The sequence below is a fragment of the Pseudorca crassidens genome, chromosome X, assembly GCF_039906515.1.
Source record: "Pseudorca crassidens isolate mPseCra1 chromosome X, mPseCra1.hap1, whole genome shotgun sequence".
Classification (NCBI taxonomy): Eukaryota; Metazoa; Chordata; class Mammalia; order Artiodactyla; family Delphinidae; genus Pseudorca; species Pseudorca crassidens.
Window position 1 is genome coordinate 126,373,423 of NC_090317.1, and position 25,209 is coordinate 126,398,631.

The 25,209-nt window shown below is 41.8% G+C and overlaps 1 protein-coding gene across 1 annotated transcript in view; it reads left to right on the forward strand.

The window, feature by feature from the left end:
• MID1 (midline 1) overlaps positions 1 to 25,209 on the forward strand; it is a 636,259-nt gene that overhangs the window by 15,687 nt on the left and 595,363 nt on the right. Inside the window, exons 2-3 of the mRNA XM_067724015.1 lie at positions 10,015 to 10,113; positions 16,916 to 17,040. The gene's annotated coding sequence lies outside the window, so the exon portion shown is untranslated. The remainder of the gene's footprint in view (positions 1 to 10,014; positions 10,114 to 16,915; positions 17,041 to 25,209) is intronic.

Here is a 25,209-nt window from a genome sequence, read left to right on the forward strand (position 1 = left end):
GGTGCCTTCCCTATTCTTTTGTCTCTGTTTTTTCTTTTTTTCTTTTGCCCTACCCAGGTACGTGGGGAGTTTCTTGCCTTTTGGGAGGTCTGAGGTCTTCTGCCAGCGTTCAGTAGGTGTTCTGTAGGAGTTGTTCCACGTGTAGATGTATTTCTGGTGTATCTGTGGGGAGGAAGGTGACCTCCGCGTCTTACTCTTCCGCCATCTTCAAGGTCCCCTCCCAATTCTCAGTTTTGTCCCACAGTTCTCTACTCTGTCCCACAATCCCCCATGGCTCCCACAAATCTCTGTTCTATCCCAGAATTCCCTTTTCTCCCACAATTCCCCATCTCCCACAGTTCCTCTTGTCTCATTCAGATTTCTGTTTCTCTCTTAATTCTTTGTCTTTTCCACAATTCTGTGTTCTTTCCTAAAATTCTCTGTTGTTTTCACAGTTCTCCTTACCTCCCACAATTTATTCTCTCCCCTAGAATCCCATTAACTTTCACAATTCCCCTTTCTACCATAATACTGTCTTCTCTCCACATTTCTTTGTTCTCACAATTGTCTGTTTTTTCTGTCACTCCCACAATCCCCCTTCTCTCCCACAATTCCCTGTTTCTCCCATACTTCCTGATCTCTCTCACACTTTTCTGTTCTATCCCACAATTCCATGTTCCTGCCACAATTCTCCATTTCTTCCTCAATTCTCTTCTCTCTCACAGTTCCCCTTGCTCCTCCCAATTCTGTTTCTCTCACAGTTCTCTTGTGCACAATTCTTTCTTCTCCCATAATGCTCTCTTCTCTCCCATAATTTTTTGTTCTTGCTCACAATTGTCTGTTTTGTTCTTTCTCACAATTCTTTTTTCTCTCACAATGTCCCAGTTCCCCCCCCCCAGTTTCCCTATCACTCCTACAATTCCTTGTCCCTTCCACAATTCCCTTTTCATGCACAATTCTCTGTTCTTTCCAACAGTTCTCTAATTCTCTCCCACAATTTCCTGTTTTTCTCGTAATTCCTAATCTATCCCACAATTCTCTGTTTTTCCCCCAGAGTTTCCCTTTCTCTCACAAGCCTCTGCTTTTTCCCACAATTCTCTAACTCTCCCACAATTGTCTCTTCTTTCCCACAACTACCCTTGTCTCCCACAATTCAACTCACCCACAGTTTTCTGTTCTTTCTAATAATTTCCTGTTTCTCTTCCAATTCTTTTTTCTCCCCAATTCCCCATTTTCTCCCACAATTTTCCATTCTCACAATACTTGATAATCTTTCACAATTCTATCTCTCACAGAATTCTCCCTTCTCTCCCATAATTGTTTTTTTTCTTCTACTGTTAATTCCCATCTCTCCTGCCATTCTCTGTTCTCTGTCAAAATTTCTTAGATCCCTGGAGCCCATCCCCAGGGTTTGCCAGGATCAGGCCCCTGCGTGGAAGAAGCACAGAAGGTTTGGCCCATTCAGGAGTGGCATGGCCAGAGTGTGGGAACAGAGTGTGGCCTGGGAATGAGGATGTGACACAGAAGGTAGGGTGTCAGCAGGAGGACATAGCTAGCTTTGCATGGGATATAGGTGTGGCCAAGAAGGAAAATGGGTGTGGCAGGACGAGTGTGACCCAGATGAGCTCTGTATGGCCAGGCAGAGAGGAGGGGCATGGCCATGTGGGGAGGAGTGTGGGCATGGACATGCAGGAGTGTGGTGTAAGTGGCAGGGGAATGACTCTGTCAGGGCAAAAGTAGGAAAATTCTTGGTTATGATGGAGTGCAGGTGGCCTGGGAGGGCATAGCTAAGGAGGAAAGACAGGGGGTCAATTCCTTGTCTCTGAGACAATACTCTATTTCAGTACATGACAAAAATATTTTGTAATCGTGTATTTAAAAGTATATTATTTATGCTACCTACCTATGGTTATTTGAAATCAGAAAATACATTTTTAAAGCTTTCTATCCCTTATTTTAGTGCTACTCACAATGTGTCACCCCAGTGCGTCTAGTTCACACACTTACCAGTCTGCCATGAGATGAGGACCTTGGACCAGAGGGAAAGTAAGGCACTGCTTCCTTCATCAAGAAAATCTTGCTATGAAAAATACATCATCTCAACTAAAGTTGTGCTTAGTGACAGCAGATTGGTATTTTAGTACAAATTTCGTATCTCAGCTTGGACCTGCAGCTAGCAATTCCTGGGCTGGCGTTTGAGTAGCTAGCACTGTCAGTCACTGAAGCAGTCAGTAGGCAGGCACTGAAAGGGTAGAAGAGTCAATGAATCTTGAACAATATCATTCATTCAACAGTACATGTGGCGCATCTGTGATGTGCCAGGTCTTAAGTGCTGAGAACACACAGGTGAACGCACTGCACAAAGCCCTGGCTCTTAGGGAATTTACCTTCTAAGTAAACAGATCAAGCAACCAATGAACAATCCAGTACACAAACAAATAATTTCAAAGTGTGAGAAACACCATGAAGAAAAACCAAGTGGTGTGACAGAGATTGAAGGGTGATGGTGCTACTCCAAGTGTGGTCCAGGAAGCAACAGATCTGCATCTCCTGGGAGCTTGTTAGAAATGCAGAATTACAGCTTCAACACCATCCCCCCACCGCTGAGTCCAAGTCTGCATTGTAACAGGCTCCCCAGGAGATCCGTGTGCACAGTGCAGATTGAGAACCCTGGATACAACCTCAGATGTGGTCGTCAGGAAGCCTTCTCTAAGGGGGGGACATTTTAGCTGAGACCTGACTCATGAGAAGGACCCAGCCGTGTAAAGGTCAGGACAAAGAGTGGTCCAGACAATGGGAACAGCAAAGGAGAGCTTCCTGTGCTTGGAACGAACAGGGGAAGGCCAGCGGGGCCTGCACGGGGTGAGTGACGGCAGAACGTAGGAGAGGATGTGGGGACTGGAGCGTGCTCGGCTTCTTGGGAGCGGCGGGGGGGTTGCATTTTCTTCTAAGATGTGAAGCCATAGGAGGGTTTTAAAAAGAAGAGTTACTGACCCGACAACAGGGAGAATTTGCTTTTCTCAACTTCAGTCTTCACCACTCTCCAGTTATGCCTGGACACCTTCACTTGGCCCCCTGCCAGCGCTGCCCTTGACCTTCACAGTCTTTGCTAAGGTCTGAATGCATGAAGGCAAGTTCCTAAGACACAGCCAGTGGGCGTCCTTATAGCTCAGTGTTCCACGGGGTCTGCATGGGTTCACCAGGACTCGCCGCATCGGTACGCAGAGGGACCATGTCTGTATCATGTCTCTCTCGAGGGCCAGGGCTGCCTCTCACTCTTTGAAATATGGTAAATGCCACTGTTCTTCAAAGGGATTTGTTGCCAGTAAAATTAAATTACTGGAGGTTATCATTCTGTTTAATATTTTTAATACTATTGTAATAACTTCAGAGAATATATTATTGCAAGTTCCAAGCTTGTGTGTGTGTGTGTGGGTGTGTGTTATTTATTTTTTTGATGAGACCAGGGTCTCTTAACATAAACCTCTAAAAAAATGAATTAATTTTAATTCACTGATGATAGATAACTGCCTTTTATTGTGGGTCACTCTCAACTTATCTGAACCCTAGTTCCATATCTCCAGATGTACACAGGGCATGACTGTTTGAAGAAGTTTCTCTAATTTATAGCTGAACTTATTTAAGACTGAACACTCCTTGATATGTGCCAAGTGGGCCTGGGAGGGCACTGACAGGCCTGCTATGGGACCAGTTCAGAAAACTGAAGCTTGTCCTCTGATGAATGCTGACAGGGAGATGCCCAGCCTTTTACTCTGTTTGGGGATCCATCCTGTATGAGGTTTCATAGGGGGCAGGGGCTTGCTCCCCTGTGTAGCGGTGGTTCTCACGCGGGGGTGGGGGTGGGATTTTGTTACTCCCATCCCATCCAGGAGCCATTTTTGGCTGTCACACTGGAGGTAGGGATTGCTATTGTCATCTACTGGATCAAGGACAGGAATGCTGCTAATATCCTGAAATGTACAGGACAGCTTTCACAGCACAGAATTAGCCAGCCCAAATGTCAATAGTGCCAAGGTTGAGAGACCCTGTTCTAGGCAAACCAAAGGCCAGAAACTTGCTATCCTTGATACCTGGCAGCTAGAGCATGGGCTCCTACCTCCTCAGCTTGGACAGTATATAATATAGATATACATGTACAGGTACGTGTGTGTGTGTAGTTACTAAGTAACTACGTGGGGAAAATTTAACTTAATTCTCCTCCTTTTTACCCTATTTTGTTTTAATTAAAAAAATTTTTATTGAAGTATAGTTGATTTACAATGTTGTGTTAGTTTCAGGTGTACAGAAAAGTGATTCATCTGTCTATCTATCTGTCTATGTATTCTTTTTCAGACTTTTTTCCCCTTATAGATTATTACAAGATATTGAGTATAGTTCCCTGTGCTGTACAGTAGGTCCTTGTTGGTTATCTATTTTCACCCCAGTTATTCTGAAGCTGAAATGGGGGGAAAAGCTGGTGTTTAATAGTAAACTGTTGTTGTTATTACTATTATGTTATTGTAATTAAGTTATTAGGCCAGTTGTTACCACAAGTGGGCCTTTATGGGTGAGCAGATTTGACATGGTGGACTGAGAATGACAGGAGTGTACCACTGGTCACAACGGGTGAAACGCACGTTGCTCTGGAGAGGAGCTGTGCGGAGCAACGTGTTACCAGCCACCCAGGCAGGAAACATCAGGATAGACTTGCCTAGAGGAGTGAGAGATTTCATCCTTTCTCCCCTGTGGAAATAATTGGTAATGGATCCGGTTTGCTAATAATTACCAAAATTAAAGAGAAATGGAGCAATAATAGGGTTATGTTAATGAAATTTCCTGCTGGTATTGGATTTGCCTTTCACTTTTTAAGTATAAACCGTAGCCAAGGACCATGCAACATAATTTTTCTTTTGAGGGGAAACAACAACATGGTAGGCTATGTCTGAATCTACCAACTTGCCGTATAAAGAGAAAAGATAAAGAAGGCAAGAAGAGAGGCAGTAAAAGAAATGGCTGCTGATTTTGAGAAATGTCTGGGTTTAGGGGCAAGATGAGTTCATTGTTGGAAACACTGCAGTTGTGATGACAATGGTTATCGACAGTGGAATCCAAGAAGCAGTTCAGAGCACAGAACTGAAACTCAGGGAAGTGAGAGCTGGTTACAAATAAAGAAACGTAAGTCATCTGGTGTGGTTGGATGGTCAGACCACAAGGATGAATGGTGATAGCCTTCACGGCTTTTGTTCTCCTTTGCTATCATTCTGTACTTACCAAAGAGTCTTCGGACTAGTTGGGTTTCCCTACTCAGAAGGGAATGCCTGATTAGCTCACCTAAATATATTCCTGCCTCTTTGGCAGTTTTGTTTGTTATCGTAAGCATTGTGAATTAATAAATTGGAGAGAAGAAAAGTAAAAATGGAAGGAAAATCAAGAAGGTAAGTTATGAGTGGCTGTAGGAGAAGGAGGGGGAGGCTCTCTTAAGTGGTTTGGATTCACTGTAAAGTGGGATTGAAGAATTAAAGCCGCAAAAGACAAGTTGACAAACCATTCTCTACCACCACCACATCAGACACAGTTTTCCAAGAAATATGCTGTGGGGGATATTAAAATTCATACTTTAACTCTTGAATCCTAGGAACAGATGTTTGTGATATTATTTTATTGCTTGGTCTCCTTATGCATTAAAAACCAAAGATATACAGGCTCTAAATACAGAGTTATTGGTACAAATATTTAAAAGATATAATCAGAATATTATAGCAAAGGTTTGGATTTTTCTTCTCTCTCTCTCTTTCTCTCTCTCTCTCTCCCTCCTTCTCTCTCTCTCTCTCTCTCTCTCTCTCTCTCTCTCAGTCAGTCTGTCTCTATCTCCAGCAATGGCAATATAAGGCTTTATAGCCAAAGAAATATACTGTGAATTATAAAGTATGAAATAAATTGTTAACAAAAATGCTAAAATATGTTACTCTGCCCCTCTTCAGTTGCACTTTCCTTGATGTTACGTCAGAAGCAGAGGCAGCCATGTGAGTAGGAAGCCTAACGCATGAGGTTATCTGAGGAGTGCTCTTTTGCCCCAAATCAGGGTTCTCCAAAGAAACAGAACCAACCAGAGATCTAGCTAGCTGGCTACATATCAAGAAATTTATTTTAAGGAATTGGTTCACACAGCTGTGAGCAGTGCCAAGTATTAAATTTGCAGGGCAGGCCTGCAGGCTGGAAACTCAGCAATAAGCTGACGTTGCAGCCTTGAGTCTGAAATCTGTAGGGAAAACATTTCCTGAGCTTCTACCATGTGCTGGTTCTGGAGCCAGTCTCGGAGGCCATGGGATGGGTGGGACATGTTCCCTGCTGCCTCACCAATACTCTAGGTAGTGAGACAGACACATCTTCAGATAATTTCATTTATTTCGTAACTCTATAAACTTACTGTGGGAGGATAAAGAAAATGTATTTAGCCATGGCCTTTACTCTGGAGGAGATGACCTCTGAATTGACTTTTTAAAAAACCATTTTAACTGTTTTTAAGTGTACAATTTTGTGGCATGAAGTACATTGACAATGTTGTACAAACATCACCGTGAATTGCCCTTTAAAGGCTAACTGGGGGTTATTCCGGTGTATCAGACACTGTTAGATGCAATATAACATCTGTTCTCTCCCTGCCTACATTTTTTTTTACACAAATGGTAGCATACTTCACATAGAGTTTTCACCCTTGTTTTCTTCAGTTAAAATATCTTGGAGGTTTTCCATATTGATACATAAAGCATTCCAGTTTGCTTTTATTTAACAGTTGTACACTGTCCCATTGTATAGATTAATATAATTTATGTAAGTGGTCTCTTAATAGTGAACAAAATTTAATTGTTTCTAATGCATTCCCATTACGAACAATGCTGCAATGAATAATATTGTAATACTTACATTTTTTCTCACATGCGAGCAGATCCGTGGAATAAACACCTAGAATCAAAATGACTTGCTCCAGAGGAAGTTGCTTTTATCTTTGGTAGGCATTTCCAAATTACCCTCAATAGGTGGTTGTACCAGTCCCTCTCAGAATGTATGAGAGAGCCCATTCCCTCACACCTTCATCAATACATTGTATTGCTTTTTGTTACTGATTTTGTAGGAACTATTTACATAGTAAGGAAATTAACTCTTTTTCTAAAGTATGAGTGTGTGAGTCTGCTTGGGCTGCCATAACAGAATAAAACAGACTGAGTGGCTTAAACAACAGAAATTTATTTTGTTCTCGAGGTCAGAGGTTCAAGATCAAGGTGCCGTCAGCGTTGGTTTCTGGCTTCCTGGCTTGTAGACAGCTGCTTTCTTGGCCTCTTCTCTATGCATGTGGAGAGAGGGAGCTCTCTGGTATCTCTTCCTGAGAGGACACCAGTCCTATCAGATTAGGGCCACGCCCCTAAGACTTCATTTAACTTTCGTTACCTCCCTGAAGACCCTATCCCCAAACATAGTCGTATTTGGGTTAGGACCTCAACGTACAAATTTGGAGGGGGAGCACACAATTCGATCCATAACAATGAGTTAGAAATATTTTCTCAGTCATTTTTCTTTTGTTTTTGTTTGTGGTGAATTTTGCTTTGAGTAATTTTTATGCACCTTAATTTCACAGTCTTTTCTTATATGGTTTCTGGGTGTTGGGGTGTCGTTAGAATTACTTTCATTTAAGTCCTAAATGAATTCTTCTACGATTTTTCAAATTTATAAAAATTTTGCCTTTTTATTTTATTTTATTTTTATTTTATTTTATTTTATTTTTTTTTACAAACCCTTGTGTCGAGGGCTGACTTTCAATAGATCGCAGCGAGGGAGCTGCTCTGCTATGCCTTTTTACTTTAAACCCTTGATGTATTTGAAATTTATTCTGGTGTAAGGAATAAAGTACAGCTCTAACCTCCCCTGTTTTTTTCAGTTACTCAATTGTCTCAGGACTATTTTTTCAATAAACCATCCCCCCATATCCCCCTACACACATACAGAGATTTGAGATATCATCTCATTATTAAGACACGAAATTCCCATGTATACTCAGATCTGTTTGTGGACTTTTTACTCCGAGCCATTATTATGTCTATGAACAACACACCAATATCATGTTAAAGTACTGGGACCATCTGGCAAGTCATTCTTCTCTCATTATTCTTCTTTTTTCAGAATTTTTCTTGATACTTTTGCTTGTTTATATTTCTGAATGAAATTTGGAGTTGGCTGGTCAAGTTTTTTATTTTTGTATTTTTTTTGAAAATCTGGATGGTAATTTTACTGGGATTATGTTAAATTTATATATATAGGAAAACTAGAAGTCTTTAGAAAAATGTGTCATCCTATACATGAATATGCAGTGCCCTCTCCAGATGTTCAAGTCTTCTTTTGTGTCCCTCAGTGCAATTTTAAAGTGTTTCTTAAAATCATTTTAAAGTGTTGAGTTTATTCCTTGGTATTTAAACTTCGGTTTTGCAATGTAAGGGAAATCTTTTCCTTTTTTATATCTTCAAACTTATTGGTACATTTATGAAAGCTGTTGACTACATTCGACTTCTGTTTTGCAATGTTTTGAATTCGTGTGTTTTCGTTAGTCTTATTTTTTGTTTCTTTATCTTGGATTTTCCAGGGATTCTTTCATATAATCTCAACTAATAATAATTTTACCTCTTCATTTCTAACTGTAATGCCTGTAATTTCTTTTTTCTGCTAATTGCAAAAAAGTTAGGACTTCGCAGCAAAATATTAACTAATAGAAGTGGTTGTGGACATTCCTAATTTTTGTGGGAATGTGTCTAGTGTTATTTATCCATTAAGCATTGGGTTAACTTTTTAGATTGGCATATAGTTTTTTTTTAACTTGTTCAAGAAATATCCGTCTATCTCTTTTTATTCCAAGTTTTAACAAAATCAACAAACGCTTTGGTGAATGGGCTTCTGTAGAAGATGATAGAGGGGTTGATTTGTTCATCTGAGTCAATGTGAACTGAACCAGCACAGGTAGAAAGAGGAGTCCAGAGGCAGAGGTGACCATGGGAGCATAGATTGCTGAGAAGCACCATATAACTTAGGGAAACTGGATCTTCTGAGGACCTGGAGATTCAAGTGAATCAGATCTTGAGCCCCAGGCGGTGGGAAGGCCAGGCCTAGCTGACAAAGGCTTACACTTTGCTTAAGGGTAAATCTATTAAATATTGTACAAAATGTGGTGAGCTGATACTAAAACATTCTATGGTCTGAAAGTGATATGTGTGTGTCTGTGTATCTGTACAATTGCTTTTGATTTTCTAGTTTAGACCATTGCTTCTCATACTTTACTGGGTGTATATATCCCTCAGGGATCCTGTTAAAATGCAGATTCTGATTCGCTTACTCTGGCTGGGGCATGAGAATCTGCTTTTGTATTTCTCACAAGCACCCAGGTGATGGCAGTGCTTCTGGTCCAAGGAGCACACTTTGGGTGGCAAGGCTTTCGAGTACCCTATGTGTTGTCCGTAGAAAGAAATACAGAGATTGAGAGTAAGCATTCAGAAACTTCTGTAGCAGTTTAAGAGAGTAATTTTCTTTCTCATGAATCTGAGAATAAAGAAATTTGGCGTACATTTGCTTTTTATTTCATTCCATTAGTAATTTTTTGGTTTTGGTTTTTACGAAAATATCGGTGGGCAATTGATTAGAAATTAAAAAAACAAAACAAGACAACCAGTCCTTCACTACGGATAGTTCCAGAAGCATTACTTTAAAGTACCTCCTCCTGAAGGAAAATTGATTATCTTTCTTCTCTCACGTGGAAGCAGGAACATCTGTCTAAAGTTTTCAGTTACCCCAAATTAATTCAGCTTGATAATTAGGGAGTAGAAGAGATGAGTATGACTATTCTACTGTTTACAATCGTAATATAATTAACCCCTAGCTTTATCTGAATAATTTCAATAATAATTATCAATGACAATAATATACTTGCTTTATTTTTTAAAATGCCTTTGTAATTGCTCAGAGTGGCCTCATACTTGATTCCATTGCTTTTTGCAGGGTTGTAGCACTGAGCACTGAGCCCCCTGAGGTGAGAAAGGCTTGTGTGGCACTGATGCGGTTTGAAGGTCACCTACAATGTGATATGTTTATCCTCAGGTGAGTCTGCTATGGTGCTGGAAATTCTAGTACCAAAAAGTGACTGCTAGAATGAAAATGGGCTACTACTCCGTGGGAAACAGCATGAAATATATATTTTATTGTATCACATGAACTAGAAACAATTGATTGCATATTATACTAGTGGTTAAATACTTAAAAGAGATTTCCACTTCTGGGAACTTCCTTGGATTTTGTGTTGTCGTTCTGTGTTCATACGCTTTGCTCTCTGCGAACACTTGACAATATAGGTGAGAATTGTGTGGTGGGAAAAGGGCTAAATTTAAGAATGTTCTATCCATTTAAAGGTTTCCTGAAAATTGTGTGTGTGGGGGGGGCGGGTGTTATTTTATTTTAACAGAGAACAGCTCAGTCTGGCCCCCAAAGTACCACAGGAAAACACTGAAAACCATCACTGTGAACTATTAACTCCAATAGATTACATCTGTTTAAAGTCACATCACTGAAAACAAACTTCAAAAGTGTGCTGAGGGCATTCATTAAGGACAAGTGAGCATTTAATTGGTGGGTGGTGTTAATTAGGGAGATAGCAGGTCCTTGTAAGAGAATTCTTTTCTCTACCTCTCCTTTCTTTCTTTATTGTTCTCTCTTCTCCCTCTCTCTCTCCCCTCCTTCTGGCCTTCCCCCCTTCCTTCCGTCCTTCTCTCCCGCTACTGCCCCTTCCCTTCCTTTTAACAAATTATTGAGCACCTCCTATGTGCAAGATATTATGCTAGACAGGAAAAAAGAGAGAAAAGATAGACTCTGACACTAATAATGAGGCCCCCAGACCACCAGGATTTGGGATACTTGAGCAAAAGAGATTTGATGAAGTTTATCCTCCAAAGGTAAGGGGAGAGGGGTGGTCAGAGGAGGAGAATGTTCTGGCCGGAAAGGAGTCAAGATCTGAGTACAGAAAGCTGAAGGACACACATTTCCGCTTTGGGCTTAGGAGTGGCGGGAACGCTTGGGGTGTAGGAGGTTAGCACCAGGTCAGTATTATATCTAAAGGACTATAAGCCTGGCCTCTAATTGAGAAGGGGTGTGGAGGCAGGGTCTAGCAGGTGGTGAACCAAAAGAATTTACTGGGATCTGAAAAATAAGCTGAAGTAATAACCCCATCGTGGGCAGGCAGGCGAGAACCTTCCCCTTCCTGAGGTGAAAGTAAGCCTCCTGCGTCTGGACTTGCTTCCCTAAATTCCACCTCCTCCTTTTCTCGAAAATGAGGTGAAATAATACCAGCCACAAAAAAGCATTGACTCTATATAACGTGAGGCTGTGATCTTATTACGTTATAAAAGTGTCCCTTGGCTGTTTCATAGGTTATAGCTGCTCTCTCCCTCAAAGTAGTTTGTGTTTTTGGAATCCCACGTAGCCCACATTTTGTTTTTCAGAGAAAACATTCAATGGCTGTGGCCGAATGAGGTCTCACCTCTACCCCCAGGCAACCAAGGCCCATTAGGTCTCTAGGCCCACTTGATGCTAACCGCTGAGAGTCTTTTCTGGATTTGGCGATTTGGTACTGGTTATTTCCATCTGCTCTGAGAATGAAGCCTTAGAATAGAGACCATACTGAGAAAATCTTAAAAGTTTCTTTCGCTTTGAGAATCATGAAAGCAGGTAGTACATCTTACCCATCTTCTGTCCTTGGTACCTCACACAATGTCTGACACATACGTAATGTACAGCCGGATGGATGGAGGTGCCCACAGTGTGCTACCAGGAGGCTGCAAAATTATTGTTGCAGTGAAGAAACACTTTTTTTCCCTTTTGTTTTCCACAGGATATCTTCCTAAACCTGTCTAAATGGATGGGTGGGAGGATGGACAAGGGGATGGGATGATAGGTGAGCGGACGGGTGGGGGATGAATTCAATGTTACACCATCAGTTCCTACTGACCATGGAGACTCTTCAGTATCATTAAACTATCTCTGTATGATGACTCGGGGCAACTCTATCACCTGTTTCTGAGTTTCACTTGGTTAAAGTTTGAAATCACGAACTTCCATTCATTTGATTCTGCCACTTTGTGTATTAATCTGCTGCAGGTTTTGACAACCTAACAGTGATAATTTCTAGTTATTTGTGTGGGTTTGATGTTGGCTTTTACAAAGTTTTATATACATGGCTTGTAAACCTTCATATTTTTTGGCTTTAAATGATTTCTCACCTTCTAGGACAATGTTACAAAACATTTTATGGTGGAAAAGTTTACAAAGGGGTAGCATGAGTTTAAAAATTATAGTCAATGACAGTGATTTCATTGAACCAGAAAAATGGAAACCCTGACCTAGATCCTCTAAATTAAAAACAAAAGTGCATTTGGGGTAATCACTTTAATATTGGACTGTACAGCTATGATAGGTAGGAATTTTTTCCAAAGGGCATCCTCATTGGTGAGATCTGTCAATTGCATGATTCTTGTCAATTGCATGAATCTACGACCCTGTGACCCAGAGGTTATAAACTCAACATTACTAACACACTTCCACACACACATTTCATAATCTTCAGTGTGAGAATTTTTTTTTTAGAAAATTTTAAACAGCTTTGGAGGGAAGAATCTTAACCTAAAGCTTTTTTAGTAACTAACAAAAAGACTTAGGAAACTGCCACTGGGGGGCGATGGAAGTTCAGAAACTGCCCTGCTAGTCCCTAAGGCATTGGAGCACTTCAGCTGGTTTATTTATTCAAAGCTGGAATTTGGACTAGCGAACCACCAAGCTCAGGGAAATTCCTGGATAAGGAACACAGTCCTGGGAAAAACCTACCAAAGATGGAATTAGCACCTTGGCGGACCGCCTTTAACACAAAGAGCTTTCCTTCCTTGTGCATCTTAAAAACTGACTTTAGTTCCCATCAGTTAGAAACAGAGGAAGCCAAGTTAAACTGCAAAGAAATGAGACAACAAAGGAGGGTGCTTATTTATCAGGACCTGCAAACACATGTAAGTGCATAGTTTAAACGGCATTAAGGTATCTCCCAGCCGCTTGGATCAGAGTTTTGGCTGGTGTGGGTGGGCCTCAGTCAGGAACTTTCCTGGGGGAGGAGGGAGGTTGTAGAGTTTATCTCAGGAAACTCTGAGTCATAGCTAACACTTCAGGTGACAAAGAATCTAGTGAGGCAGAGTTTAGATGGGTTTAGAAAGGTATCTTGTGGAAAACAAAGGAGAAAAACATGTGTCTTCACTGAAGGGGTAATTCTGCAGCCACTTGGTGGTGGGCTGTGGGTTTTATTTCTCCTTCCCGGTTACCTCTGCGGTGCTTGGGACCACTGGTCGGATTGGGGTCCAAACCTGGCCCCAGACTTTGGCCATCCCACTCCATTCAGCATTATCATTGTTGGGGGTCCACTGATCTTACTTGGTTTTCTCTTCTTTCCCGAGATTGATACCATCAGTGTCAGCAGCACAAGGATTTTTGTCCCGCTTCCACTCCAAGAAGGGCCAAAGGACAGGGAGAAGTAGAACGTAAGAAAGCAGGTCCAGAATGCACTTTTGTGCATAAGAGAAGGCATAAATATATCCAAGGGACTGTGTTGCACCCCATGTCCCATAGGTTCTCCATTTCTAAAGCCCTCGAACCTAGCAGAGGGATGGCCCGGGAGTTCCAAGATTGCAGCTCAGATGAGGACCCATGGATCCCAGAGCTCAGTGCCTGGTGCCCGCTGGAAGCTGCTGGTGCATGTTTCTGAGGACACTCAGAAATCTATCTGGAAGCATGTTATATCAGTGAGGACATTTGAGTGAGAAGCCCAACTTGAATTAGTCAAGCAGAAAAAGGAATTTATTGGTTCACATCCCTAGGAAGTCCAGGGGTGGGGAAGGCTTCAGGAAGGGCTGGATCTGGGGGCTCTGCCTCCCTCTCTCAGCCCGGTGTCCATCTGTGTGACAGTCTCTCTCCCAACTTCTTTAATATCCTGGGTAATTAGCTCCTATCAGGTCACATACTTTCTTTCGGATCAATGACTCTGTTGAGGGGTAGAACAGGGTAATATGATTTGCGGGGGCCCCGAGGGTTGTTACTGATAGCCCACCTAGGACCACATGAAATGGGAGAGAGGATGTTCCTCAGAGGAATTGATTCTGGACAGACTAAAGCAGCAGGAATCTACATGCAAATAATTTGTCTGTGTGGACAGGAGATCAAGAAGTCAAATAATAATGAGATCAGTTAGCCAACAGTAAAATTAATCCCAATTGTAGTTTTGCTTCCTTAAATTCTACCATAGGCCTAATGAAAAGGCTCTGGATTCTTGAGTAAGTAAGTTGGGGAATGTCTCTACTAATTCCAAGAGGATCTAGGAACTGTTTTCTATTGGCAAATGCCTCTATCAAAAGGAACCTGAGTTGTAATCAATGCAATAAGGAAAGCACCATGAGTTCAATATCGGATGCTGAAAAGAAAAGGGAACATACTGTCTAATAACGAAAAGGACCAACAACTGCATTTGGGACTAACAGTCCTGAAATTATCCCTGGAAACCCCTTAAGGTCTCCATAATTATTGCAAGGCTCCCTTAATTCAAGTGATCTGCTTTCTATGTAAATCCTAATCATACAAAACACATGCCCCGGTGCAAAACATAAACTGAAACAAAGTAAAATTGCAAGAAACTGAGCGCCTAAAATAGCTTGCAGCAAACACTGATAGGGTGTGATTGGAGACAGCGGGGCATTTGGGCCTGGGTGACAAAAAGGGTCTGCAAGGCTGAGAGGGTTGTCGGAAGCCATTGTGCTGAGGGCCGACATCCACCCACAGTTGCAAGGTCTAAGAGGAAAGCCCTAGGCGCTGCGGCGGGGTGGCCTGGAAAGGCTACCTTTCTGAATGTTCTGTTCCCATGTCTGAGTTCTCTCGAGCTCCCTCCCTGCGGGCTGTGAATCTGGAAGTCACTTCTGCTCCCAGTGGAGTGGCAAGAATACCAACCTGTGGAGTCATCTGTGGGTGGGACGAACGATCATATACCGGTCTAACCCAGGAGTTGGCACACTTTTTCTGTAAAGGGCGGGAGAGTTAGTATTTGGGGCTTTGTGAGCCCTAGTCTCTGTCTGGAAATTACTGGGCTCTGCAGCTGCGGGCAATATGTGGCTGAATGGGCGTGGCCACAGTTAGCTACCTCTAGTCTAATTGGTACTTCTTGCCCGTTCTCGAAGTGTTAGCTCCTCCTTCTATGGACTGAATTGGGTTCCACCTCCCCACCCCCCCACCGCTGCCAAATTCATATGTTGAAGCCCTAGCCTCAGGTGTGATTGCATTTGGAGAAGGTTTTTTTTTTTAAGGAGGTAATTAAAGTTAAGTGAGATCATATGAGAGGGGTGCTAATTGGATAGGACTGGTGTCCTTATAAGAAGAGGAAGAAACACCAGAACCTTCCCTCTCCACCGTGTGAGGACACAGCAAGGCAGTCATCTGCACGCCAGGAAGAGAGCTTTTATCAGAAACCAACCCCGATGCCCCTTGGTTTGGGACTTGCAGCTTCTACAACTGTAAGAAACTCAATTTCTGTTGTTTAAGCCCCCTAGTCTGTGATGGTTTGTAAGGGCGGCCCCAGTAGATTAAAACAATGATGCACACATTAACTGTATGAATCTTGTTGTCACTTTAAATGTCTTTCTTCTCTCCCTCTCTCCTTCCTTCTTCCCTCCCTCCCCCCTTGCTTCCTTTCTTTTCAAAATTTTTTACATCACTCAAATGGAGGTAAAAACATCTGCCCTGCTTATCCAACAAAATTTTTCTGAAGCTTAAATTAAATCAAAAACATGAGGTAGGGCTTCCCTGGTGGCAGAGTGGTTGAGAGTCCGCCTGCCGATGCAGGGGACACGGGTTTGTGCCCCGGTCCGGGAAGATCCCCCATGCCGCGGAGCGGCTGGGCCCGTGAGCCATGGCCGCTGAGCCTGCGCGTCCGGAGCCTGTGCTCCGCAACGGGAGAGACCGCAGCAGTGAGAGGCCCGCGTACCGCAAAAAACCCCCAAAAATACAGGATACAATATACTACAAGCAAATATTAAAGTATTTCTGTTTAAGCTCAATCACCTCTATTTGCAGATGTAACCTAGCAACTCTGGACTCAAATGTTGAGGACTTCCCCACCAAGCGAGGTTACTTGGTCAGTGGAGTGGTGTTTGTGTTTCCTTGCCTGCGGGCTTTTATTTTTTTGAGAGGCGGGGGAGCTACAAGGAGGCTAGGAGAAGAAAACATAAAAGGATTCTGGTTCTAGTCCGTGGTGGAGAGGTAAGGGAGGTTGGGCTCAGAACTCAGAACAACTGAATGAAGAAAATAATTACAGACTCTGAACAACGTCAGGGAGAAAACCAGGGTCACGTGACAGAAGTTACAGGCCTGGGACTGGCTGTAGACGAAATAAACAGTCTTTATGGCCTCTTCGTCTTCCCTCTCATCTTTTCTTCCCTCAACCCTCATCTCCAAGGCTTTCAAGCTCCTAGTTTCTCATGAAAATGTTGAATGAGGATGCTGTTCTTTTCTTCGGTATCATCCGTCACCTACAGTTCACAGTAATAGTAATGACTATTGTTAATTGTGTACTTCTGACCTGGGCACTACTATGCTAGGCATTTTTTGTAATAAACTTTTAAAATTACAGTAGTTTGAGATCTACAGAAAAGTTGCAAAGCCATAAAGAGAATTCCCATACACCGCACACACCGTTTACCCTATGACTAACGTCTTACATGAGCCTGGTGCATTTGTACAAGCAATAAACCAATTTTGATACATTAATATTAACTTTCATTCTTGATTTGAATTTTGTTAGTTTTTACCTAGTGTCCTTTTTCTATTCCAGGACCCCTTCCAGGAGGCCACATTACAGCAGATCATCCTGTCTCCTTGGGCTTCTCTTGGCTGTGCCAGTTTCTCAGGCTTTCCTTGTTTTTCAAGACCTTGACAGTTTGGAGGAGGAGTGGTCAGGTATGTTGTAGACTATCCCTCAACTGGGATCAGTCTGATGTAATGCATTATTTTTTACTCTGATGGCTAAGCTTCAGTGTTGGGATAAATTACTTCGTCGTTACAGATGAAAATATTGAGGCACAGAGAGGTCAAGGAACTTCCCCAAAGTCACACAGCTAGCAAATGACAGAAGCAGTGATCAAACTCGAGGTTGACATGACCTCATGCCACACACTTACTTGGCCTCCCCAGCTCCTATCTGCTGAATTCTTGACATTGAAATAGTTCCTTTCAAGGCTACCAGGGTGATGCTTTTTGTAGCTGTTCTTGCATACAGTTTTAAACAATTTACTGGTATGTTTAATTAGGTTCGAACATTTCTCCAGTCGGTTATTTGCTGAACTGTTTGTGTCACTTCAGTGGCTGCTTTCTTAGGGCGCTTGGTTAGTTCAGAAGGAACGTCACTAGAAAGTATTAAAGAACTTGTGTTTCTAGGCGTGGTTCTCAAACTGTGCTCACCTGGCGCCCAGGATGGTCACCTGGGCTGCTCGTTAAACACGCACTTCGCCGGGGTAGGATGACCCCCGGCCTGGTTTGCCCAGAACTGACCCGTTCCCAGGATGTGGTGCTGAAACCCAAACTGGGACAGTCCAGGCAATCCAGGATGGCTTGTCATCCTACCACAGCGTTCCTAGGACTTGCTCGGGCCCAGCAATCTGCTTTTAAACAAACTATGCAAGGGGTTATTCTGTTAAACATACAGAAGTTGGAGATCCACTGCGTCGGATATGGGAACGAATTGCTGACATTGCTGGGGACGGGTTTCTGGAGACACTGAGAAAACCTCGATTTCCATCTGTTTTGGTATGTTTGATTCTGCCTGGAGTTGAAGTAGAATAATATCACCCAGCCTCCAGCCCTGATAACATCAGTGGGGTGCTTTTGCCCTCTAGGTAAGAAATACGCACTACTTCTCCAGTTCCACCTTTGAGCTGAGGAATGATGGGAGCTCTTAAACGATGTAAGGTCTTCAGGAGGTCATTATGTATCAGTTGTGATTAATGAATCTGTATTAACCTGCGGCGGTGGTTCTCAACCCTGGCGGCTCAGTAGAATCACCAAGGAGAGTTGAAAAATCCTAATGCCCAGGTTCATCCCAGACCAACTTCACCAGAATCTCTGGGATGGGAGCCCAGGCACCAGTAATTTTATAATTGGAGAACCGTGGCTCTAAAGCAGTACTGTCCAGTAAAAATAATACATGAGGCATTATTTTCTAGTAGTCATATTTTTAGAAAGTTAAAGAGAAGCACGTGAACTTTAAGAATGTATTAAATTTAACTCAGCATATCTGAAATATTAACCTGTAATCGTTCTAAAAAATTATCAATGACATGTTGCAGGCATTTTTTCATGCCACGTCTTTGAAATCTGGTGTGTATTTTACACTTAGAGCACTTTCTCAATTCAGATAGTAAATTTTCATCAGAAATACTTGATCTGTCTTCAGATTCGTATATCTGAGTTGTTCCCAACATGTTTAGAAGTACTCCAGTAATGGAATCAAGTATTAGCTTTTAAATTCACATTTTGATAATTAAAATAAAAGCAGTTTCTCAGTCTCACTGATCACATGTCAGGTGAATAGACAGGTGGCTAATAGCTCTTGTCGTGGGTAGCACGGATCTAGGCCACTGCTTCTCAAACTTGAATGTGTACATACAAATCACCAGGCAGCGTGGTTAAAATCTAGCTTCTGATTCAGGAGATGTGGGGTGGAGCCTGAGACTCTGCATGTCTAACAAGCTCCCCGGTGATGCTGACGCTTCTGATCCTGTGACCGTACTTTGAGTAGCCAGGGACTACAGTAATCTTGAATGAGGGCCGCCTCAACTGATTTCTCTACTTGCTTAGTGGTATTCTCTCATTTCAAAGGCTAAGAAATGTGTGTTGGTATGAATATATATGAAACAGGTAGGCATACGTACACACGTTATGTATCTGAAGTATACATAGGGGTGTGTGTGTGTGTGTGTGTGTGTATATATTTATATATAAAACATCTGATCGTGTCTAGACACACGAATAAGCTCCGCAAAGAGAAGGAACGCTTGAGTACTACATGTGTTATTTGTCTTCTTCACTTTCTTTCACATTCAGCTTGATCTTCTTTGGTTCACTGGAACTGAACAACAGCTGAATGTTTAATCTTGATTTAAGTCCCTATATTCCTTTGTTTGCTTTTTTAAAATGAGTGCAGTAGGTTTCTGCATTGTGTTTCAGTGTTTGAAGTTATTTAAAAAGTATTTGATGACCCAGGCTCTGTGGTTTTGTGTACAGTGCAGAGTAAATCCCAGTTCCATTTGCTTCCCCTGTGCTCGTACGTGGAAATTGTGTGCCTCAGTACTTGTATTTATTTCTACAGATGATTTTTATTCTTTTCTAGACATCAGTATGGAAAGGTTATGTATTACTTTTGAAGTGTTGTTTCAACATGTATTTAATTATTCAATTCAGTTGGTTCCTCTGAGCCAAAGCTTATTTGAGCCAAAGCTGATTTAACTCCTATGCCAGGTTCCAAAAAACAGATAAACAAACAAACAAACAAAATTCCGAAAAACAAAAACTAAAATTGAGTTCTCTTTTTGAGGATTTATAATCTGAGTAAGTTATCTGAGTATAAATAGCAACGAAAATCATAGTGAAATTGGAGGAATTGGTCATGCTTCTCCCTTTATTGTCCTTTCGTTTCTTTCTGAACTCAGACAAAGGAAGATAGGAAGAACGTAGCTATTAAAAACTTCGGGGGAAAAATCCAGAGGATAACCCATTAAAATTGAAGGAAATAAAATGAGTAAGAATAATTGGGTCTCTCAAAGCAGGATTTTTTACTTTAATCCTTGTTTTAATTGTATTATCTACTATTGGGCATGTGAAGTGGGGAAGTTCTTTTTCTTTATGGGATAGATTCTTCTGTATACCCTTACAGATCCCAACAGTTACAGATCCCAGTAATTACAAGGTATGGCATCATCCATGAAAATGGCTATTAATTCAAAAGCTGAATTCACTGGGCTAGACTCAAGAGGAGTCAAAAGTCCCAAGGGAAATCAAGGTGGAGCTGAATGTTAAATGAATATTCTCTTTATTTTTGTTTAACTGCATGGGTATCTCTGGGTTAAGTTAGGAGTATGCTACATTTTTTATTTCCTGTGCATCAAACTGCATTTAATTATAGCTAACAATAATAGCTAATATTCATTAACTGCTTAAAATGTCAGGGCCTTAATTACTTTATTTGCATTATTTTATTCTCATAATAACTTCATGATGTAGGTATTGTCAAAGTATAATTTTTAAAGAGCTAAAAACAGGGGTCTCACACAAATAGAGAATGAATGCATGTCAAGAATTTACTCAACTCATTAATAATGGAAACCCTAAGAGGGTTAAGATGATGCGAAGAGCATTTTGAAGAATTTGGTATTTATAGACATTCTGAGGGGAAAAACAGTGTGTTGGAATAATATTGCTAGGATAGATTCAAAACTGGTTAACATGCTACAGGGCAATAAAACTACAACCTTTGAGGTTACCTTTACCACTGGGCAAAAATCTGTGAATTAACATGTGACTTCAGAGCATATGAATTCTAATGAAATAAAAGAAAGTCAAACGCAAATACATTCTCTGGGTAATTAACTCCTCAGTAGGCAGGTTAGTACCCCAGTAAGATTTTTATTTTTTAACATTTGTATTGGAATATAATTGCTTTACAGTGGTGTGTTAGTTTCCGCTTTATAACAAAGTGAATCAGCTATACATATACATATATCCCCATATCTCCTCCCTCTTGCATCTCCCTCCCTCCCACCCTCCCCATCCCACCCCTCCAGGCGGTCACAAAGCACCGAGCTGATCTCCCTGTGCTACGCGGCTGCTTCCCACTAGCTATCTGTTTTACATTTGGTAGTGTATATATGTCCATGCCTCTCTCGCTTCGTCCCAGCTTACCCTTCCCCCTCCCCGTGTCCTCCAGTCCACTGAGAGAGGGTTTGGAAACTGGTATTCTAACTGAATATTTTGGGGGCTTTTATTGGCAAAGATTATTCAGATGATAATATTTTGACCATTTTTTTCCTCTTTTTAAAAAGAAACCTCATTATCCTTTGCCCATTAAAACACCTGTCATTAAGGAGAATGCTTCTCAGTTGGCTTCTTACGGACGGGGGTAGGGCTTGCACTGAAACATCATGCATATCCTTGCCCTTGACCACAAGCACACATTTGAGAACTGGCTGGCTAGGGGAGTTAGACTTTGAAGTCCTGAAATAGGCTCTTCCTTGGTACAAAGCAAGATATGTTCATGCAGAATCTAAATCCACGAACCCTAGTCTATAATCAACTCAGCTACCCAGCTTAGATCACAGGGAGCTAATACATGCCTTTTAGGTGCAATTTGAATGAAGATCTTATCTCTAAAATCTAGATCTTAGAGAGAGAGGAAGAGAGAAGGACATGATATTAATTGAAGGTGAAGCTAAATTTTGTACCCATTGAGAAGACCAGGAACCAGATTTAAAGGTTAAAACATGGGCTCCACTCCTTTCCTTGGTACGCCGAACCCTGATCTGTTTGCCTCGCTTGAGCCAGGCAGTTGCCAAAAAGTGGGTCACTAGAGTGGGTGAGACCTTGGGGTCTGTTGGGGCCCTGGGAGCTGGAGAGACCTAGGCTGGACTACTGCACACGGGTCACCTGACGATGACTGGTGGGTGGCACGTCCCAGCTTGGTGTTCAGAATGCATGATGATCCCACTCGAGTGTTCTGGGTTCATGTGATCCCCATGAGTAATAAAAGAAGCCGGGTATAAGAGCTAGCAACGGTCATGTGACCAGTTGCAGAAATGAGGGTTGTGTTAAGGCATTTTTCTTCCAGTTTTGATATGGATATCTGTATATATCAATAAAATGTATCCTTCTCTTTGTTATGTAATATAAGGATTGAGTTAAACCTGTATTTCAATTTTTAAATTGCACAGTAGGAAAGAGCTATTGTGACTGAACTGCAAGACAGCCATCAAACATTTATGGATAAAATAACAAACAGGACTTGGTGGCTCCGCCTGGGGGGAAAGCTTGAGTGAGTTTGCGGTGGATAGGGAATCGTTGCATCAAGTAGAACAGAAGCATTATGTTGTTTATTTGGAAGTTAAAAATGGGTAAAGGGAGACGGTATGGATGCCACATTGACAAAGGGCTGGAATGTGGTGACTTAGTCATGATCAAGTACAATACGTATCACTACCTCCCCTTCTAAGATCTCTTCTACATCTTTGAGAAGCCAGGTGGGCATGACATCCCTTCCAGTCTCCTTCCCTATACGGTCCTGAGTTAGAGTTTGCCAAAGGGAGTAACATAAGCTTTTTTTCGGGTGAAAGGAATAGAAGCGATTATGTTCAGGGGTGATTGCAGCTGGATGTTGGGCAGGCAGGAGACTCACAGTGGCTTTTCAGGGAGTGATGGAGAACCAAGACGCTTTGGTGATGCAGACTGACACAGTTGCTGAGAGGTTGCTCATAGATTCTTGCAAACTGGAAAAATTCCTGTAGTGCTTTTGATAACCACCCACACTATGGTGATGGGCTGATGGATTCAGTGCGTGCTTCCCTGCTCTTTGGTAGTGACCTTCTTTTATTGTTTTTTTGTTTTTGTTTTTTCCATTTTGGAGTCGACTTGCTTGATCCCACTCTCCCAGATATTCCAACCCTGATATAAGCCCGAATTCGTGTATTGACTTCTTTATTCCTGGGATGTTTAGAATGACTTTATTTTCCTGATTGAATCTAAGCTTATGCAGATAGTTTGAGAAGTGCATCTCAATGGTTGATTTAAGGAACATGCTGTTGGAACACTGTGAAGATGCACACAAGAATCGTAGGTAGTGCTGAGCATGTTTTAAAAATACAGGGAATGGAAATAAAAATAAATAAAGATACAGGGAATGAAGAAACACTATAATTTACAATTGGATCTAAAGATTGGCATCTTCAGTCTGTTTTGGAGAGACATGTATGTTTCATCCCAGGGGTAAGCAAACTATGGCTTGTGAGCTAAATCCAGCCTGTCACCTGCCTTTATAAAGTATTATTGGAACACAGCTCTGCCTTTTTTTCTCTTTTTTTACTTTTTGACTATGACTGCTTTCCCCATAATGGCAGAGATCCTGGGGCACACAAAGCCAAGAACGTGTGCAGTTTGGCCCTTTACACAAAGTTTGCTGACCCCGCTATTCTCCGAATTCCTACTGCCTTCAAAAATGGAAGCTTTTTTTCTCTGGCATCATCAACTTAGCTCACTTGGTGGGACTGGACTAAATAAAAACATTAATTATTTGGCAAAGAGATTGAGGACGTCTTCAGAACCTTATACCTGGCTCCAAGTACCCGCTTACTAACACTTCAAACTAGGCATTGCAACATGTCATTTTTATGAGGCTGAGTTCCTCCTTAATCATTTTGACTACCTTTGCAGTGTGTCCCTCCCTGCATTGCTTAAGGTAAGCGAATAGGCTCTTGCTTGCTGCCTTACGTGGTTCCCGGAAGTGTCATCAGCATGAGGACGGTTCTGAAGGATACCTTTGCTCTCTAAGTGGAATTGTGTCACAGATGCGAGGAGGATTGCTCCCTTCTGTCATAATCTTCCAATAATAAAAAGGGCTTAGATGTAAAAGTGGAGTGTTTCACATCTTAAAACTCAACATGTGAGGAGCAACTGAAGAGAGATTGGATACGTTACTGGAAATAGAGAGGACTAGTGATTAAAATGCTTTAAAAGCAAAACCCTCGGTGAGTCTGTTGGAATTACTCATTTTTTACCAGCTGGCCATGCTAATTTCTTCTCTTTATTAAGTGACGGAATGGAGCTTGCTCTCTTCTCTAAAAAGTGTTGCTATTAAAAAGCAACTCTGGAGAGAGAGAGAGTTTGACATGCTACAGCCCTGTTACGACATGCAAAGAAGATTCTTTAGCTTTTGGTTGTGATACTGCCTCTGCTATAATCCAGCGAGCCTGCAGATCTGTAAGATAATTAATCTGTTGATAAATATAATCCGTGTGCACGTGTCATTCATTAAGTCCAGCCCATGCTCAATCAGCTCATTTAACAAAGCGTGTGTGCATGGAGATCAGCTCGGTGCTTTGTGACCACCTAGAAGGGTGGGAGGGAGACACAAGAGGGAGGACATATGGGGATATATGTATACGTATAGCTGATGCACTTTGTTATACAGCAGAAACTAACACACCATTGTAAAGCAATTATACTCCAATAAAGATGTTAAAAAAAGTCATGACGGTTGGCTGTTTAAAAACCAAAAAAAAAAGTGTATATATGTATGTACTTAGTTCCTACTGTGTGCCTGGCCTTTCTTTAGTTCCTGGGCTTATGAGGACAGGAGGCAAATAATGAGAGAAAGGAAAGTTCTGGAAACTTCTCTTGGGCTCATCCGATTTTGGAGAAATAGCTCAGTTTTACAAACCCTGTATTCATGGCTGTGAGACTAACAGCCCTAGCGTGGCTCAGTCAGGCGGCCTCCTCCGCACTTATTCCTGGCTTCTGTCCTCTTGCTACGTCAGCTCTGCGCACAGAGTAACTGCAAAGGCACATAGAAGGATCACTTTGAATGGATTTTTTTGTGAAGAATCAACTCTAAAGTTTGTATTGGACCAAAGTTAAGTTGGCCTTCCAACTCCAGAGTCTGATATTTATTCTTCTTGACAGGAAGATAGACTGCCAACTTTGTTTTTAATTATTTGAATAAAATTACATACATCAGTCTCCTTTCCTCATGCCTCCCTCTGAAATCCCATCTTCTGCGTAGCTCATGCTGATGAAATTGCCGGGTTTGGCATTAGTGCTTCTGTCAGGCGAGTGAGATGAACTGAGTTAATATCCACACCCTGACGTGAAGCCAGGAACATTTACCCTGGCTTCTCCCTCGCTCCCCTCACTCTCTGCCTCTCTACCTGCCACCCTGCGACGTACCGCACCGCACGTTGATCGCATCTAACCTGGCGCCTGAATAAACAGTTTCCAGTGTGTTCTAATTCCCTACCTTCCCCCATCGCCCTTTCATTCTTTTCTCTTTTTATTTTTTAACAAAATAGTTGAGTCTTCTTTTGTGTTTTA